We start from the raw sequence: 19,640 nt of genomic DNA, 5'->3' as shown, positions 1-19,640 counted from the left end.
TGCCTCAAGATTCGGGGGAGTAGATTTAGGATGGAGATGAGAAGGAACTGCTTTTCCCAGAGAGTGATGAATCTGTGGAATTCTCTGTCCAATGAAGCAGTGGAGGCTACCTCAGTAAATATATTTAAGACAAGGTTGGATAAATTTTTGCATTGTAGGGGAATTAAGGGTTATGGGGGAAAAGCAGGGAGGTGGAGCCTCCCGTGGCCAGATCAGCCATGATGTTAATGAAGGCGGAGCAGGCTCGAAGGGCCGAATGGCCGACTCACGCTCTAATTTCTTACGTTCACAAAATTATGAAGAGTATAGACAGGAAAACTGTAAGTAGGTTTTTTCCACTGAGGTTGAGTGGGACCTCAACCAGAGATGATGGGCTAAAGGTGAGGTATGAGGGGAAGCCATAAGATAGGAGTATAATTAGACCATCTGGCCCATCGAATCTGCCCCGCCATTGGAAACGTAGAGGGTGGAAGGAGCTGCCAGCACAAGTACTGTACTGCATGCGAGTTCATTTCCATGTTTAAGAGAAGTTTGTCTAAGTAGGTGGACGGTGAGGCTCTGGTCCAGGCGTAGGTCGATGGGAGTATGTGGACGGTGAAGCTATAGTCCAGGCGTAGGTCGATGGGAGTATGTGGACGGTGAAGCTATAGTCCAGGCGTAGGCCAATGGGAGTATGTGGACGGTGAAGCTATAGTCCAGGCGTAGGTCAATGGGAGTATGTGGACGGTGAAGCTATAGTCCAGGCGTAGGTCAATGGGAGTATGTGGACGGTGAAGCTATAGTCCAGGCGTAGGTCAATGGGAGTATGTGGACGGTGAAGCTATAGTCCAGGTGTAGGTCGATGGGAGTATGTGGACGGTGAGGCTATAGTCCAGGCGTAGGTCAATGGGAGTATGTGGACGGTGAAGCTATAGTCCAGGCGTGGGTCAATGGGAGTATGTGGACGGTGAGGCTATAGTCCAGGCGTAGGTCGATGGCAGTATGTGGACGGTGAGGCTATAGTCCAGGCGTAGGTCAATGGGAGTATGTGGACGGTGAGGCTATAGTCCAGGCGTAGGTCAATGGGAGTATGTGGACGGTAAGGCTATGGTCCAGGTGTAGGTCGATGGGAGTATGTGGACGGTGAGGCTATAGTCCAGGCGTAGGTCAATGGGAGTATGTGGACGGTAAGGCTATGGTCCAGGTGTAGGTCGATGGCAGTATGTGGACGGTAAGGCTATGGTCCATGTGTAGGTCGATGGGAGGAGGCAGATTAAATGGTTCGGTACGTAGGGCCGATAACCTGTTTCTGTGCTGTGCAGAGTATGACCATTCGGTTGTCATGGACGAGTTAGGCCGAAGGTATGTTGTGTAATTATGTGATTTAAACAAATTTCAAGTTACCTGAATCTTCTCTGCCTCTTCTCCACCCGAACGAGCCCAGCCTCGAGCTGCGCCCAGATTTCCCAACACGGCTGTAGGAATTGGTGTTTCTCCGCTGGACTCCGAGGGGACTCGCTCCTGGGGTGTGAGGAAATTCACAAATTCCGCTTTTGTCCCCCGGGGAGGCGGTTGTGACCAGCAGAGCGCCGAACCGGGACAACGGAACCAGAGACCCGCCACACCGGGGTAGTACTCGTACCCGGGGGTGGCGGGTGGGTACCGGAACCAAGGTGCCCGACCCTTGAACCCGCCTGTGCTTGACCCGGGCGATATAAATAATTTTAAACAACTACTCTCTCTGAGTTTCAGCCGAACTACCTACCTAGGTGAGAATCGCGTTAACAAATCAATTCATTGACCTAATCCAAGCAATCTAATGTGAGTCTGAACGCCGAACTCAGCCTGATGGACTATCCGCAACCGTCAGACCTGACACTAAGTCGCGCCTTTAAAATGAACTCCATTTGCGTTTGAACCCCGAAAGGTAAACTCGCCAAACTCCGCTCAGGGTAATCGCAGTTACTCCAGATTCAGTCTGATCCTCATCCAGGCTAATCGCAGTTACTCCGGATTCAGTCTGATCCTCATCCATTCCTGATTTAAACTCCTTCAGCTCTGATTTTGTCTCCTATCTCCAGATTTATTCTCCCCGAACCTCCGGCACCGATACCAATCTGAACTTTAATTTAGAACAACACACATCAAAGTTGCTGGTGAACGCAGCAGGCCAGGCAGCATCTCTAGGAAGAGGTACAGTCAACGTTTCAGGCCGAGACCCTTCGTCAGCACTCCCATTCTGGACCACCAGTCCCGATCTGGACCACCCATTCCCGATCCGGACCACCCATTCCCAATCCAGACCATGCATTCCGATCTGGACCATCCAATCCCGATCCAGACCAGCCAATCCCGATCCGGACCATCCAATCCCGATCCGGACCACCCATTCCCGATCCGGACCACCCATTCCGATCTGGACCACCTATTCCCGATCTGGACCACCCATTCCCGATCCGGACCACCCTATTCCCGATCCGGACCACCCATTCCCAACCCGGACCACCCATTCCCGATCCGGACGACCCATTCCCGATCCGGACGGCCTAGTCCCGATCTGGACCACCTCGTCCCGATCCGAACCATCCATTTCCGACGCACTCCCCGCCCCCAGTTCAGGCGACATTTACTTTTTGAGATTCTCACCTCAGTTGTGGAGTCAGTCGCGGAACCTCCCCGGTTAACAGCAAAACAAGGCCTCGCTGAATGAACCCCTGGTTGGTTACGAGGTGTGAGAAATGATATTTGGTGTATTTGCCCTAAAGAAGGGCAGTTTACCCAGCCGCGCTCCTTCCCATTCGAAGGCTGACTCTGCACTTGAACCTGCCCGCCAGGCTCGCTCGTTGATGAAAAGATAAGAGATGCCACGGTTCGCTGCCATTAAACCACCGGAAACGTTCGTGTTAATGCTAGAGCATTAAAAACTTCCCGTGAAAGAAACTGTGTCACACGTGAGCGGGCACGTTACCACCTCACCCCTCCCAAACTCTGCCGCATATCAGAATTCGCCCTTAACCCCGAGTTTGACCACGTACATAATTCCGCGACCCTGCCTAGAGCTTCGGTTACATAAGAAATCGGAGCAGGAGTCGGCCATCCGGCCCGTCGAGCCTACCCCACCATTCAATAAGAACATGGCTGATCTGATCATGGACTCGTCTCCGCCTACCTGCCTTTTCCACATAACCCTTCATTCCCAGCTATGCAAAAATCTATCCAACCTTGTCTTAAATATATTTACTGCGGTAGCCTCCACTGCTTCATCGGGCAGAGAATTCCATAGATTCACCACTCTCTGGGAAAAGCAGTTCCTCCTCATCTCTGTCCTAAATCTACTCCCCCGAATCTTGAGGCTATGTCCCCTCGTTCTAGTCTCACCTACCAGTGGAAACAACTTTCCTGCCTCTATCTTATCTATCCCTTTCATAATTTTATATGTTTCTATAAGATCTCCTCTCATTCTCCTGAATTCTAGCGAGTACAGTCCCAGGCGACTCAATCTCTCCTCATAGTCTAACCCCGCAATCTCATAGACTGATCAGTGTCGAGTCTGTTTAAGCCTTCGGGGAGCCGGTTTGGTGGACAGAGGCCACGGACCAGCTCCGGTTCTTCAGCTGACAGAATGCTGGGGGAACACAACAGGTTCTCCAAGATTGTTTAATATCATTTCCAGTACCCAAGCGTAAAGGAGAATGAAATCATTGTAGCGCAAAAAAAAAACACAATAAAATACAGAACGCTAATAATAATCATCACCACAAAAATATAAATACATCAGACAGCGTACTGTATACGCAGATTGATTGTGTGTCCATAAAGTGACGCTAGGCACAGGAGGTAAAACACACAAAATGCTGGAGGAACTCAGCAGGTCAGGCAGCATCTGTGGAAAAGAATAAACAGTCGTCGTTTCGGGTCGAGACACTTAACTCGGCACAGGAGTGTCTGCACATAAGGTGGTGTTTGGGGTGTGGAGGGGTGGGTTAGAGGATGGAGGTGTTGGTCAGGGGAAAGTAACTGTTTTTGAGACGAGGTTCTGGCGTATATGAAATGTAGCTTTCTCCCTGATGAACCCCACTTTCAGCAAGTCTGTGTCAGTGCCGGCTGCAGCGACAGGAAGTCGGTGTTGGTGAGGTTCCCCGGTGCCGCTGGGGAGGGAGGGAGGGAGTGAGATGGCGGAGTTTGCAGGCAAGACTCCGTTTCCCAGCCAGTCTCGGATTCAGAGCAGGACCGCGCCGAGCCTGCTGGACTCTCTCCTTTCCCAGGGCTTCCCGGAACCACTCGCGTAAGTAGCCGGAGATCCCATCTCCCAGCCTCAGAAATCTGCCCGTTTTAGGGGGTCTTTGTGGGGGAGATGTTTGCGCACAATTTCAGCAGTTCAGAGATTAGCGGGAGGGGAGTGGGGCTGATGAAAATTATCCACAATCGGGTATAGTAAGTGGGTCAACAGGTGATCTTGGGAGCAGGAATGGGACTAAGAGTGGAGACAGAAGGGAACGACGGGCAGAATGGCTCAGCCTGCCTCGAATCATTCCGTGACGGAAGCAGAACAACTCATGGCGCTCCACGATTCGCCCGTAAAGATGGTTTCAGAAACCTTCAGAATTCACCAGTTCAAAGCCGATCCTCGGCCAGCCATTAACCATCATACATGTGGAGTTTAGAGCACTGCCGATGCCGACGTTAAGAACTAACCGACTATAACTCCAACAGTCGGCGGCTCCTGACTGGGAACTATGGTGCCGATTTTTCTAAATTGGAACTAAATCTACATTGTTGACCGATTTTCCCAGAGTCTGGGGGTTTTCTGTGAAACGAGGTAACGGAATTGTTCTGAAATTAGAAGTTGGCCACGCTGCAGTGTGTATGTGTGTGTTAGTGAGTGTGTGTTGTGTGTTAGTGAGTGTGTGTTGTGTTAGTGAGTGTGTGTGTGTGAGTGAGTGTGTGTGTGTGTTAGTGAGTGTGTGTGTGTGTGAGTGAGTGTGTGTGTGTTTGTGTGTGATAATAGACAATAGGTGCAGGAATAGGCCATTCGGCCCTTTGAGCCAGCACCACCATTCACTGTGATCATGGCTGATCATCCACAATCAGTATCCGGTTCCTGCCTTATCCCCATTACCTTTGATTCCACTATCTTTAAGAGCTCTATCCATCTCTTTCTTGAAAGCATCCAGAGACTTGGCCTCCACAGCCTTCTGGGGCAGAGCATTCCATATATCCACCACTCTCTGGGTGAAAAAGTTTTTCTTCAACTCTGTTCTAAATGGCCTACCCCTTGTTCTTAAACTGTGGCCTCTGGTTCTGGACTCACCCAACAGCGGGAACATGCTTCCTGCCTCCAGCATGTCCAATCCCTTACTAATCTTATATGTTTCAATAAGATCCCCTCTCAGCCTTCCAAATTCCAGAGTATACAAGCCCAGTCACTCCAATCTTTCAACATATGACAGTCCCGCCATCCCGGGAATTAACCTTGTGAACCTACGCTGCACTCCCTCAATAGCAAGGATGTCCTTCCTCAAATTTGGAGACCAAAACTGCACACAGTACTCCAGGTGTGGTCTCACCAGGGCCCTGTACAGCTGCAGAAGGACCTCTTTGCTCTTATACTCAATTCTCCTTGTTATGAGTGTGTGTGTGTTTGTGTGAGTGAGTGAGTGTGTGTGAGACTCTGTGTGTGTGTGTGTGTGTGTGTGTGTGTGTGTAGGTATGTGTGTGTGAAAGAGTGTTTGTGTGTCTCAGTGTATGTATGTGTGTGTCTCTGTGTATGTCTGTATGTGTCCATGTATTTCTGCCTGTGTGTGTGTGTGTGTGTGTGTGTCTGTGTCTGACATCCATAGGACATAGGAGCAGCATTAGGCCATTCAGCCCATCGAGTCTGTTCTGCTGTTCCATCATGGATGATCCCAGATCTCTCTCAATGCCATAGACCTGCCTTTTCATCATATCCTTTGATGCCCTGACCGATCAGGAAATGATCCGCCCACATTCTTCAAATTTCCAGTGAGTGCAGGCCCAAAGCTGCCAAACGCTTCCCATTTGCTAACTCCTTAATTCCTGAAATCATCCTCGGGAACCTCCTCTGGCCTCTCTCCAATGACAACACATCCTTCCTGAGATATGGGCCCAAAGCTGTTGAGAATACACTGTGTGGCCTGACTTGTGTCCTATAAAGACTCAGCATTATCTCCTTGCTTCTATATTCAATTCCCCTTGAAATAAATGGCAACATTGCATTTGCATTTGCCTTCTTTACCACAGACACAGCCTGTAATTGAACCTTCTGGGAGTCTTGCACGAGGACTCCTAAGTTCCTCTGCACCTCTGATGTTTGAACCTTCTCCCCATTTGGATAATAGTCCGGACTATTGTTCCTTTTACCAAATGCATTATCATACATTTCCCAATACTGTATTCCATCTGACACTTTTTGCCCATTTGTCAATTTGTCTAAGTCCTGCTGCAACCTACCCCTCCACCTATCTTCATATCATCTGCAAACTTTGCCACAGAGCCATCAATTCCATTACGGATCAACATGTACAAAACAGCACACCCTAACGCCTTCACCATTGTTTTGGGAGATTTTAACCGGGCCAGTCTGAAAAATTCATGAAGCAATTACCATCAGCAGATCACTTACAATACCAGAGGGAGCAACCCACCAGACCATTGTTACACCACCATCAAGAATGCCTACTGAGCTACTGTATTCCATGCCCTCACTTCGAGAAGTCTGATCACCTGGCTGCACTTCTACTCCCTGAGTATTGACGTATTCTGGAGACTGCAGCACCAGTAGTAAGGACCAAGAAGGTATGGACAAGGGAAGCAGAGGAATGCTTACAGGACTGCTTTGAATCGGTGACTGGACTGTATTCAGGGATTCATCTTCGAATCTGGATGAGTATGCTGCAGTTGTTACCGACTTCATTAAAACCTGTGTGGATGAGTGTGTGCCCACAAAGACACTGTACATTCCCAAACCAAAAGCCATGGATGAACCAGGAGGTACTTCATCTGCTGAAGGCTAGATCTGTGGCATTCAAGTCTGGTGACCCAGGCCTGTACGAGAAAACCAAGTATGATTTGTGGAGGGCTATTTCAAGGGCGAAGAGACAATTTTGAACGAGGTTGGAGGTAACTTCGGATGTATGACAACTCTGGCAGGGTTTGCAAGACATTACTTCCTACAAAGCGAAATTCAATAGCATGAATGGTGGTGATGCTTCACTATCAGATGAACTCAATGCCCTCTATGCCCACTTTGAAAAGGCGAACACAACTACAGCTGTGAAGATCCCTGCTGCACCTGATAACCCTGTGATCTCTGTCTCAGAGGCTGATGTTAGGCTGCCTTTAAAGAGAGTGAACCCTCGCAAGGTGGAAGGACCTGATGGAGTACCTGGAAAGGCTCTGAAAACCTGTGCCTAGCAACTAGTGGAGTATTCAAGGACATTTTCAACCCCTCACTGCTATGGGTGGAAGTTCCCACTTGCTTCAAAAAGGCAGCAATTCTTCCAGTGCCTGAGAAGAATAATGTGAGCTGCCTAAATGACTATCGCCCGGTAGCACTCACATCGACAGTGATGAAATGCTTTGAGAGGTTGGTCATGATTAGACTGAACTCCTACCTCAGCAAGGACCTGGACCCATTGCAATTTGCCCATCGCCACAATAGGTCAACGGCAGATGCAATCTCAATGGCTCTTCACAGGGTTTTAGGTCACCTGGACAATACAAACACCTTGGTCAGGATGCTGTTCATCGACTATAGCTCAGCATTTAATATCATCATTCCCACAATCCTGATTGAGAAATTGCAGAACCTGGGCCTTTGTAACTCTCTCTGCAGTTGGACGCTCGACTTCCTAAGCAGAAGACCACAATCAAAATGCAGAGATGCAAAGGGACTTGGGAGTCCTTGTGCAGGATACCCTAAAGGTTAACCTCCAGGTTGAGTCGGTGGTGAAGAAGGCAAATGCAATGTTGGCATTCATTTCTAGAGGTATAGAGTATAGGAGCAGGGATGTGATGTTGAGGCTCTATAAGGCACTCGTAAGGCTACACTTTGAGTATTGTGTGCAGTTTTGGGCTCCTTATTTTAGAAGGGACATACTGACATTGGACAGGGTTCAGAGAAGATTCACGAGAATGATCCAGGAATGAGAGGGTTACCGTATGAGGAAGGTCTGGCAGTTCTTGGGCTGTATTCCCTGGAGTTCCGGAGAATGAGGGGGGATCTCATAGAAACATTCCGAATGTTAAAAGACCTGAACAGGTTAGATATGGCAAAGTTATTTCCCATGGTAGAGGATTTTAGGACAAGAGAGCACAACTTCAGGATTGAAGGACATCCATTCAGAACAGAGATGCGGAGAAATTACTTTCGTCAGATGGTGGTAAATCTGTGGAATTTATTGCCACAAGTGGCTGTGGAGGCCATGTTATTGGGTGTATTTAAGGCAGAGACAGATAGGTTCTTGATTCCCCAGGGCATCAAAGGGTATGGGGTGAAAGTAGGGGAGTGGGGGTGACTGGAAGAATTGGATCAGTGCATGACTCAATGGGCCAAATGGCCTATATCTTATGATCTTATGGTCTAATCTGTGCAGATTGGTGATAATATCTCCTCCTCGCTGACCCTCAGGGGTGTGTGCTCAGCCCACTGCTCTACTCTCTCTATACCCATGACTGTGTGGCTAGGCATAGCTCAAATACCATCTATAAATTTGCTGACAATACAACCATTGTTGGTAGAATCTCAAATGGTGACGAGAGGGTGTACAGGAGTGAGATATGTCAACTAGTGGAATGGTGCTACAGCAACAACCTGGCCCCTCAACGTCAGTAAGACGAAAGAGCTGATTGTGGACTTCAGGAAGGGTAAGATGAAGGAACACATACCAATCCTCATAGAGCGATCAGACATGGAGAGAGTGAGCAGCTTCAAGTTCCTGGGTGTGGAGATCTCTGAGGATCTAACCTGGTCCCAACATATCGATGCAGTTATAAAGAAGGCAAGACAGTGGCCATACTTTATTAGGAGTTTGAAGCGATTTGGCATGTCAACAAATACTAGACACTAGACACTAGAATACTACAGCACAGTACAGGCCCTTCGGCCCTCGATGTTGTGCCGACCCATATATTCCTTTTAAAAAACGTACTAAACCCACACTACCCTGTAACCCTCTATTTTTCTTTCATCGATGTGCCTGTCCAAGAGGCTCTTAAATACCCCTAATATTTTAGCCTCCACCACCATCCCTGGCAAGTCATTCCAGGCACCCACAAGCCTCTGTGTAAAAAAATTACCTCTGATGTCTCCCCTAAGCTTCCCTCCCTTAACTTTGTACATATGCCCTCTGGTGTTTGCTATTTGTGCCCTGGGAAACAGGTACTGGCTATCCACCCTATCTATGCCTCTCATAATCTTGTAGACCTCTATCAAGTCCCCTCTCATCCTTCTACACTCCAAAGAGAAAAGTCCCAGCTCTGCTAACCTTGCATCATAAGACTTGTTTTCCAATCCAGGCAACATCCTGGTAAATCTCCTCTGCACCCTCTCCATAGCTTCCACATCCTTCCTATAATGAGGTGACCAGAACTGAACATAATACTGTGTGGTCTCACCAGAGATTTGTAGAGTTGCAACATGACCTCTCGACTCTTGAACTCAACCCCCCTATTAATGAAACCCAGCATCCCAGAGGCCTTCTTAACTATCCTATCAACCTGTGCAGCGACCTTGAGGGATGTATGGATTTGAACCCCAAGGTCCCTCTGTTCATCCACATTCTTAAGTAACTGACCATTAACCCTGTACTCAGCCTTCTGGTTTGTCCTTCCAAAATGCATCACCTCACACTTACCCGGATTGAACTCCATCTGCCACTTTTCTGCCCAACTCTGCATCCTGTCTATACCCTCTTGTAACCTTCGACAACCTACAGCTCCATCCACGACTTCTCCAATCTTCGTGTCATCCGCAAACTTACTCACCCATCCTTCCGCATCTTCATCCAGGTCATTTATGAAAATCACAAAGAGCAGGGGTCCCAGGACAGATCCTTGCGACAGTCCACTAGTCACCGACCTCCAGACAGAATACTTTCCTTCCACTACTACCCTCTGCTTTCTTCCTTTAAGCCAATTTTTTATCCAAACAGCCAAGGTTCCACTGATCCCATGCCTCAAAACTCTCTGGATGAGTCTCTCGTGGGGGACCTTGTGACATGCCTTGCTAAAATCCATGTAGACCACATCTACCACCCTACCTTCATCAATTTCTTTAGTTACCTCTTCAAAAAACTCAATTAGGCCCATGAGGCACGACCTTCCCTCCACAAAGCCATGTTGACTATCCTTGAGTAGACTGTACTTCTCCAAATGCACGTAGATCCTATCCTTAAGAATCCTTTCCAATAGTTTGCAGACCACCGACGTAAGACTCACCGGTCTATAGTTCCCAGGATTCTCCCTATTACCTTTTTTAAAGGGATAGAGAGGGGAGAAGGGGAGGAGGGTGGCATTACTGGTCAGGGATACTATTACAGCTACAGAAAGGGTGGGTAATGTAGCAGGATCCTCTTTTGAGTCGGTATGGGTGGAATTCAGAAACAGGAAGGGAGCAGTTACTCTGTTGGGGGTATTCTATAGGCCCCCTGGTAGCAGCAGGGATACCGAGGAGCAGATTGGGAGGCAGATTTTGGAAAGGTGCAAAAATAGCAGGGTTGTATTAATGGGTGAATTTAACTTCCCTAATATTGATTGGCACCTGATTAGTTCCAAGGGTTTAGATGGGGCAGAGTTTGTTAAGTGTGTCCAGGATGGATTCCTGTCACAGTATGTGGACAGGCCAACCAGGGGGAATGCCATACTAGATCTAGTACTAGGTAATGAACCAGGTCAGGTTACAGATCTCTCAGTGGGTGAGCATCTGGGGGACAGTGACCACCGCTCCCTGGCCTTTATAATTATCATGGAAAAGGATAGAATCAAAGAGGGCTGGAACATTTTTAATTGGGGAAGGGCAAATTATGAGGCTATCAGGCTAGAACTTGCGGGTGTGAATTGGGATGATGTTTTCGCAGAGAAATGTACTATGGACATGTGGTTGATGTTTAGAGATCTCTTGCAGGATGTTAGGGATAAATTTGTCCCGGTGAGGAAGATAAAGAATGGTAGGGTGAAGGAACCATGGGTGACAAGTGAGGAGGAAAATCTAGTCAGGAGGAAGAAGGCAGCATACATGAGGTTTAGGAAGCAAGGATCAGATGGGTCTATTGAGGAATATAGGGAAGCAAGAAAGGAGCTTAAGAAGGGGCTGAGAAGAGCAAAAAGGGGGTATGAGAAGGCCTTGGTGAGTAGGGTAAAGGAAAACCCCAAGGCGTTCTTCAATTATGTGAAGAAAAAAGGATGACAGGAGTGAAGGTAGGACTGATTAGAGATAAAGGTGGGAAGATGTGCCTGGAGGCTGTGGAAGTGAGCGAGGTCCTCAATGAATACTTCTCTTCGGTATTCACCAATGAGAGGGAACTTGATGATGGTGAGGACAATATGAGTGAGGTTGATGTTCTGGAGCATGCTGATATTAAGGGAGAGGAGGTGTTGGAGTTGTTAAAATACATTAGGACGGATAAGTCCCCGGGGCCTGACGGAATATTCCCCAGGCTGCTCCACGAGGTGAGGGAAAGGATTGCTGAGCCTCTGGCTAGGATCTTTATGTCCTCGTTGTCCATGGGAATGGTACCGGAGGATTGGAGGGAGGCGAATGTTGTCCCCTTGTTCAGAAAAGGTAGTAGGGATAGTTCGGGTAATTATAGGCCAGTGAGCCTTACGTCTGTGGTGGGAAAGCTGTTGGAAAAGATTCTTAGAGATAGGATCTATAAGCATTTAGAGAATCATGGTCTGATCAGGGACAGTCAGCATGGCTTTGTGAAGGGCAGATCGTGTCTAACAAGCCTGATAGAGTTCTTTGAGGAGGTGACCAGGTATATAGATGAGGGTAGTGCAGTGGATGTGATCTATATGGATTTTATTAAGGCATTTGACAAGTTCCACAGGGTAGGCTTATTCAGAAAGTCAGGAGGCATGGGATCCAGGGAAGTTTGGCCAGGTGGATTCAGAATTGGCTTGCCTGCAGAAGGCAGAGGGTCATGGTGGAGGGAGTACATTCAGATTGGAGGATTGTGACTAGTGGTGTCCCACAAGGATCTGTTCTGGGACCTCTACTTTTATTAACGACCTGGATATGGGGATAGAAGGGTGGGTTGGCAAGTTTGCAGATGACACAAAGGTTGGTGGTGTTGTAGATAGTGTAGAGGATTGTCGAAGATTGCAGAGAGACATTGATAGGATGCAGAAGTGGTCTGAGAAGTGGCAGATGGAGTTCAACCTGGAGAAGTGTGAGGTGGTACATTTTGGAAGGACAAACCCCAAGGCAGAGTACAAAGTAAATGGCAGGATACTTGGTAGTGTGGAGGAGCAGAGGGATCTCGGGGTACATGTCCACAGATCCCTGAAAGTTGCCTCACAGATGGATAGGGTAGTTAAGAAAGCTTATGGGGTGTTAGCTTTCATAAGTCGAGGGATAGAGTTTAAGAGTCACGATGTAATGATGCAGCTCTATAAAACTCTGGTTAGGCCACAGTTGGAGTACTGTGTCCAGTTCTGGTCGCCTCACTATAGGAAGGACGTGGAAGCATTGGAAAGGGTACAGAGGAGATTTACCAGGATGCTGCCTGGTTGAGAAAGTATGCATTATGATCAGAGATTAAGGGAGCTAGGGCTTTACTCTTTGGAGAGAAGGAGGATGAAGGGAGACATGATAGAGGTGTACAAGATAATAAGAGGAATAGATAGCGTGGATAGCCAGTGCCTCTTCCCCAGGGCACCACTGCTCAATACAGGAGGACATGGCTTTAAGGTAAGATGTGGGAAGTTCAAGGGGGATATTAGAGGAAGGTTTTTTACTCAGAGAGTGGTTGGTGTGTGGAATGCACTGCCTGAGTCAGCGTTGGAGGCAGATACACTAGTGAAGTTTAAGAGACTACTAGACAGGTATATGGAGGAATTTAAGGTGGGGGCTTATATGGGAGGCAGGGTTTGAGGGTCGGCACAACATTGTGGGCCGAAGGGCTTGTACTATTCTATGTTCTATGTTCTAAACAAGGGAACTACATTTGCCATTCTCCAATCCTCCGGCCCATCCCCTGCAGCCAAAGAGGATTCAAAGATCATAGCTACTGCTCCAGCGATCTCTTCTCTCACTTCCCACAGCAACCTGGGGTATATCACGTCCAGCCCTGGGGACTTATCAATCTTGATGTTTTTAAGAAGATCCAACACTTCTTCTTCCTTAATCTCCACATTGCCCAGCACACAGGCCTGTTCTATTTCGACTTCACCCTGATCAAGGTCCTTTTCACTTGTGAATACTGAAGCAAAGTATTCATTTAGGACCTCCCCAACCTCCTCCAACTCCAGGCACATGTTGCCTTCTTTATCCTTTAGCGGCCCCACCTTCATTCTTGTCATCCTTCTGTTCTTCACATACGCATAGAATGCCTTGGGGTTCTCCTTAATCCTACCTGGCAAGGCCTTCTCATGCCCCCTTCGAGCTCTCCTAAATCCTTTCTTAAGCTCCTTCCTGGCTACCCTATATTTCTCATGAGCCCCTCCTGCTTCCTGCTTCTTATATCTAACATATGCTTCCTTCTTCCTCAACGAGTTGCCTCACGTGTTTCGTCAGCCACGGTTCCCTTTTCCTACCATTTTTTCCTTGTCTCAGTGGGACAAACCTATCCTGAACCCAGCCCTAGTGGTCCCTAAACTTCCTCCACATTACTTCTGTGCTTTCACCCTTGAACATCTGTTTCCAATTTACCCTCGCTAGTTCCTGCCTCATCCCTTCATAGTTAGCCCTTCCCCAGTTAAGCACTTTCCCATTTTGTCTGTTTTTATCCTTTTCCATAGCTATGCTGAAGCTCAGGGAGTTGTGGTCACTCCCACCAAAATGCTCCCCCACCAAGAGGTCTGCCACCTGACCAGGTTCATTACCCAGAACTAGATCAAGTATGGCCTCTCCTCTCGACGGCCAGTCCACATACTGTGTCAGGAATCCTTCCTGAACACACCTGACAAATTCAGCCCCATCTATCCCCCTTGCAGTCAGGAGGTGCCAGTCAATATGAGGGAAGTTGAAATCACCCATAACCACAACCCTATATTTCCTGCACCATTCTAAAATCTGCCTGCTTATCTGCTCCTCGGTGTCCCAAGGGCTATTTAGAGGCCTATGGACTACTCCCAGCACAGTGATTGATCCCTTCCTATTTCTGACTTCCACCCACACCGACTCAGTGGACACTCCCTCTGCAGCCTCCTCCCTTTCTATAGCCGTGATACTATCCCTGACCAGTAATGCTACTCCCCCCCACACTTTCTACCTCCCATCCTATTCCTTTTAAAACACCTAAACCCCTGTACCTGCATCAGCCAATCCTGCCCTTCCTCCAGCCAAGTTTCAGTAACAGCCACAGCATCATAGTTCCACATACTGATCCATACTGTAAGTTCATCCCCTTTATTCCTAATACTCCTAGCATTGAAATAGACACATTTCAACCCCTCTAACTGGCTACATTTATGTTTTGTCCCCTGTCTGTCCTTCCTCACCAACTCAGAACACATACTGTCATACCCTTGTCCTTCTACCCTAATCTCTGCACTCACATTCTGATTCCCACCCCGCTGCCAAACTAGTTTAAACCCTCCCCAACAGCTCTAGCAAAGCTGCCCGCCAGGATCCCTTTCCAGTTCAGGTGCAGCCCGTCATTTTTGTACAGGTCAGACCTTCCCTAGAAGAGATCCCAATGATCCAGAAATCTGAACCCCCGCCCCCTGCACCAAATCTTCAGCCATGCATTCATCTGCCATAACTTCCTGTTCCTACCCTCTCTGTCTCGTGGCACAGGCAGCAATCCCGAGATTACCACCCTTGAGGCCCTGCTTTTTAACTTCTTTCCTAACTCCCTATATTCCTTTTTCAGGACCTCATCCCTACTCCTATCTATGTCGCTGGTCCCCATGTGGACCACGACATCTGGCTGCTCACCCTCTCTCCTGAGAATACTGAGAACTCGATCCGAGATATCGCGGATCTTGGCACCAGGGAGGCAACAGACCATCCGGGATTCTCGATCTCTCCCACAAAACCTCTTATTTGTCCCCCTAACTGGCGAATCCCCTATCACTACTGCTGTCCTCTTTTCCCTCCTTCCCTTCTGAGCTGAGGGTCCAGTCTCAGTGCCAGAGACGCAACCACTGCAACTTGTCCCTGGTAGGTCATCCTCATCAACAGTATCCAAAATGATATACTAATTATTGGTGGGGACGGCCACAGGGGTGCTCTGCTCATTCTGTCTATTACCCTTCCCTCTCCTGACAGTCACCCAGCTACCTGTCTCCTGACTTTTAGGGGTGACTATCTCTCTGTAACTCCTGTTTATTTCTTCCTCTGCCTCCCGAATGATCCGAAGTTCATCCAGCTCCAGCTCCAGTTCACTAACTCGGTTTGTCAGGAGCTGCAGCTGGATGCACCTTTTCCAGGTGTAGTTATCGGGGACAATTGTGCTCGCCCTGACTCCCACATCCTACAATCAGAGCACTTGACTGCCCTGTCTACTGCCTCCATTACCAACTCCTAAGTTAATTTAATTAATTAATTAAAGACAATTACCGGGCCTTACCTCTCTGGGAGCAAGCTCGTCCTCTGCCTCTTCTCAAAAACTCAAAGACTTCTAGATGTACCATGGCAAGCATTTGTATCACTGTCTGGTATGGAGGGGCTACTGCACAGGACCGAAAGAAGCTGCAGAAGGTTGTAAATCTAGTCAGCTCCATCTTGGGCACTAGCCTACAAAGTATCCAGGACATCTTCAGGGAGCGGTGTCTCAGAAAGGCAGCGTCCATTACTAAAGACCTCCAGCACCCAGGGCATGCCCTTTTCTAACTGTTACCATCGAGCAGGAGATACAGAAGCCTGAAGGCACACACTCAGCGATTCAGGAACAGCTTTTTACCTTCTGCAATCTGATTCCTAAATGGACATTGAACCCTTGGATACTGCCTCACTTTTTTAATGTACCGTATTTCTGTTTTTGCACTTTTTAAAAATCTATTCAATACACGTTTACTGTAATTGATTTATTTTTTATTATATTTTAAAATTTTATTTATTAATATTATTATTTGTGTTCTGTCTGCTACATTATGTATTACATTGAACTGCTGCTGCTAAGTTAACAAATTTCATGTCACATGCCGGTGACAATAAACCTGATTCTGATTCCCACTGCTCATCTAGCCCCGCCCATTCACAGGGACTCCGCCCATCCTAATCAAACTCCACCCATCCTCATCTAGCCCCGCCCATTCACAGGGACTCCGCCCATCCTAATCAAACTCCACCCATCCTCATCTAGCCCCGCCCATTCACAGGGACTCCGCCCACCCTAATCAAACTCCACCCATCCTCATCTAGCCCCGCCCATTCACAGGGACTCCGCCCACCCTAATCAAACTCCACCCACCCTCATCTAGCCCCGCCCATTCACAGGGACTCCGCCCATCCTAATCAAACTCCACCCATCCTCATCTAGCCACGCCCATTAACAGGGACTCCGCCCGCCCTAATCAAACTCCACCCACCTTCATCTAGCCCCGCCCATTCACAGGGACTCCGCCCACCCTAATCAAACTCCACCCACCCTCATCTAACCCCGCCCATTAACAGGGACTCCGCCCACCCTAATCAAACTCCACCCACCCTCATCTAGCCCCGCCCATTCACAGGGACTCCGCCCACCCTAATCAAACTTCACCCATCCTCATCTAGCCCCGCCCCTTCACAGGGACTCCGCCCACCCTAATCAAACTCCACCCATTCTCATCTAACCCCGCCCATTCACAGGGACTCCGCCCACCCTAATCAAACTCCACCCACCCTCATCTAGCCCCGCCCATTCACAGGGACTCCGCCCGCCCTAATCAAACTCCACCCACCCTCATCTAGCCCCGCCCATTCACAGGGACTCCGCCCACCCTAATCAAACTCCACCCATCCTCATCTAGCCCCGCCTATTCACAGGGACTCGGCCCACCCTAATCAAACTCCACCCATCCTCATCTAGCCCCGCCCCTTCACAGGGACTCCGCCCACCCTAATCAAACTCCACCCACCCTCATCTAGCCCCGCCCATTCACAGGGAGTTCTGCCCACCCTAATCAAACTCCACCCACCCTCATCTAGCCCCGCCCATTCACAGGGACTCCGCCCACCCTAATCAAACTCCACCCATCCTCATCTAGCCCCGCCCATTCACAGGGACTACGCCCACCCTAATCAAACTCCACCCACCCTCATCTAGCCCCGCCCATTCACAGGGACTCCGCCCACCCTAAACAAACTCCACCCATCCTCATCTAGCCCCGCCTATTCACAGGACTCCGCCCACCCTAATCAAACTCCACCCACCCTCATCTAGCCCCGCCCATTCACAGGGAGTTCCGCCCACCCTAATCAAACTCCACCCATCCTCATCTAGCCCCGCCTATTCACAGGGACTCCGCCCACCCTAATCAAACTCCACCCACCCTCATCTAGCCCCGCCCATTCACAGGGACTCCGCCCACCCTAATCAAACTCCACCCACCCTCATCTAGCCCCGCCCATTCACAGGGACTCCGCCCACCCTAATCAAACTCCACCCACCCTCATCTAGCCCCGCCCATTCACAGGGAGTTCTGCCCACCCTAATCAAACTCCACCCATCCTCATCTAACCCCGCCCATTCACAGGGACTCCGCCCACCCTAATCAAACTCCACCCACCCTCATCTAGCCCCGCCTATTCACAGGGGCTCCGCCCACCCTAATCAAACTCCACCCACCCTCATCTAGCCCCGCCTATTCACAGGGGCTCCGCCCACCCTAATCAAACTCCACCCACCCTCATCTAGCCCCGCCTATTCACAGGGACTCCGCCCACCCTAATCAAACTCCACCCACCCTCATCTAGCCCCGCCCATTCACAGGGAGTTCTGCCCACCCTAATCAAACTCCACCCACCCTCATCTAGCCCCGCCCCTTCACAGGGACTCCGCCCACCCTAATCAAACTCCACCCACCCTCATCTAGCCCCGCCTATTCACAGGGAGTTCTGCCCACCCTAATCAAACTCCACCCACCCTCATCTAGCCCCGCCCCTTCACAGGGACTCCGCCCACCCTAATCAAACTCCACCCTCCCTCATCTAGCCCCGCCCATTCACAGGGAGTTCTGCCCACCCTAATCAAACTCCACCCACCCTCATCTAGCCCCGCCTATTCACAGGGACTCCGCCCACCCCAATCAAACTCCACCCACCCTCATCTAGCCCCGCCTATTCACAGGGGCTCCGCCCACCCTAATCAAACTCCACCCACCCTCATCTAGCCCCGCCTATTCACAGGGACTCCGCCACCCTAATCAAACTCCACCCATCCTCATCTAGCCCCGCCTATTCACAGGGACTCCGCCCACCCTAATCAAACTCCACCCACCCTCATCTAGCCCCGCCCATTCACAGGGAGTTCTGCCCACCCTCAGCTAGCCCCACCTACTCTGAGCAAGCTCACTCACCCTCTGGTTCAACCAGTTTCACAGACAGTCAGCATCACCTCAGACAGGGCGGGTGGGGGTGATCATTTCTCCCATACATAGTGCCCCTATCTCAACCAGTTATCACAGTCAGAGCTGAGACCGTTGTCCACAGCAGGGGAGTATCCCCACTGCTGGCCTGTTGACCACTGACCTTGGACTCAGTTCACCACTCCCTCAATTCCCATGGCTTTTACTGTGTTGACCAACCTGTCACATGGACATCAAAGCAACACGCAGAAAATGCTGGAGGAACTCAGCAGGCCAGGCAGCTTCTATGGAAAAAGTACAGTTGACGTCTTGGGCTGAAACCCTTTGGTAGGACTGGAGAACAAAAGATGAGGAGTAGAATTAAAAGCTGGGGGTGGTGGGGGAAGAGAGAAGCACATGAAGATAGGTGAAAATGGGAGGGGGAGGGATGAAATAAAGAGCTGGGAAGTTGTTTGTTGAAAGAGACAGAGGGCTGGAGAAGGGGGGAGTCAAATAGGAGAGGAGAGAAGGCCATGGAAGCAAGAAAAGTGGGGAGGAGCACTAGAGAGAGGTGATGGATGGGCAAAGAGAGAGGGAAAGGGGAAGCGGAGGAGGGGCATTACCAGAAGTTCGAAAAATCAATGTTCTTGCCATCAGGTTGGAGGCTACCCAGACGGAATACAAGGTGTTGTTCCTCCAACCTGAGTGTGGCTTCATCATGACAGTAGAGGAGACCATGGATGGACATATCAGAATGGGAATGGGAAGTGGAATTAAAATGGGCCACTGGGAGACCATGCTTCTTCTGGTGGACAAAACATAAGTGCTCGGCAAAATGGTCTCCCAATCTATGTCGGGTCTCCCCAATATACAGGAGGCCACACCGGGAGCACCGGACACAGAAAATGACCCCAACAGACTCACAGGTGAAGTGTCGTCTCACCTGGAAGGCCTGTTTGGGGCTCTGAATGATATTGAGGGAGGAG

The 19,640-nt window shown here is 49.4% G+C and overlaps 1 protein-coding gene across 1 annotated transcript in view; it reads left to right on the top strand.

The window, feature by feature from the left end:
* The window catches only part of LOC134347760 (ubiquitin-associated and SH3 domain-containing protein A-like), a 125,156-nt gene that overhangs the window by 9,730 nt on the left and 95,786 nt on the right, over positions 1-19,640 (top strand). The window lies entirely within an intron of this gene.

The sequence above is a fragment of the Mobula hypostoma genome, chromosome 6, assembly GCF_963921235.1.
Source record: "Mobula hypostoma chromosome 6, sMobHyp1.1, whole genome shotgun sequence".
Lineage (NCBI taxonomy): Eukaryota > Metazoa > Chordata > Chondrichthyes > Myliobatiformes > Myliobatidae > Mobula > Mobula hypostoma.
This window is presented reverse-complemented; position numbering and strand designations above follow the sequence as displayed.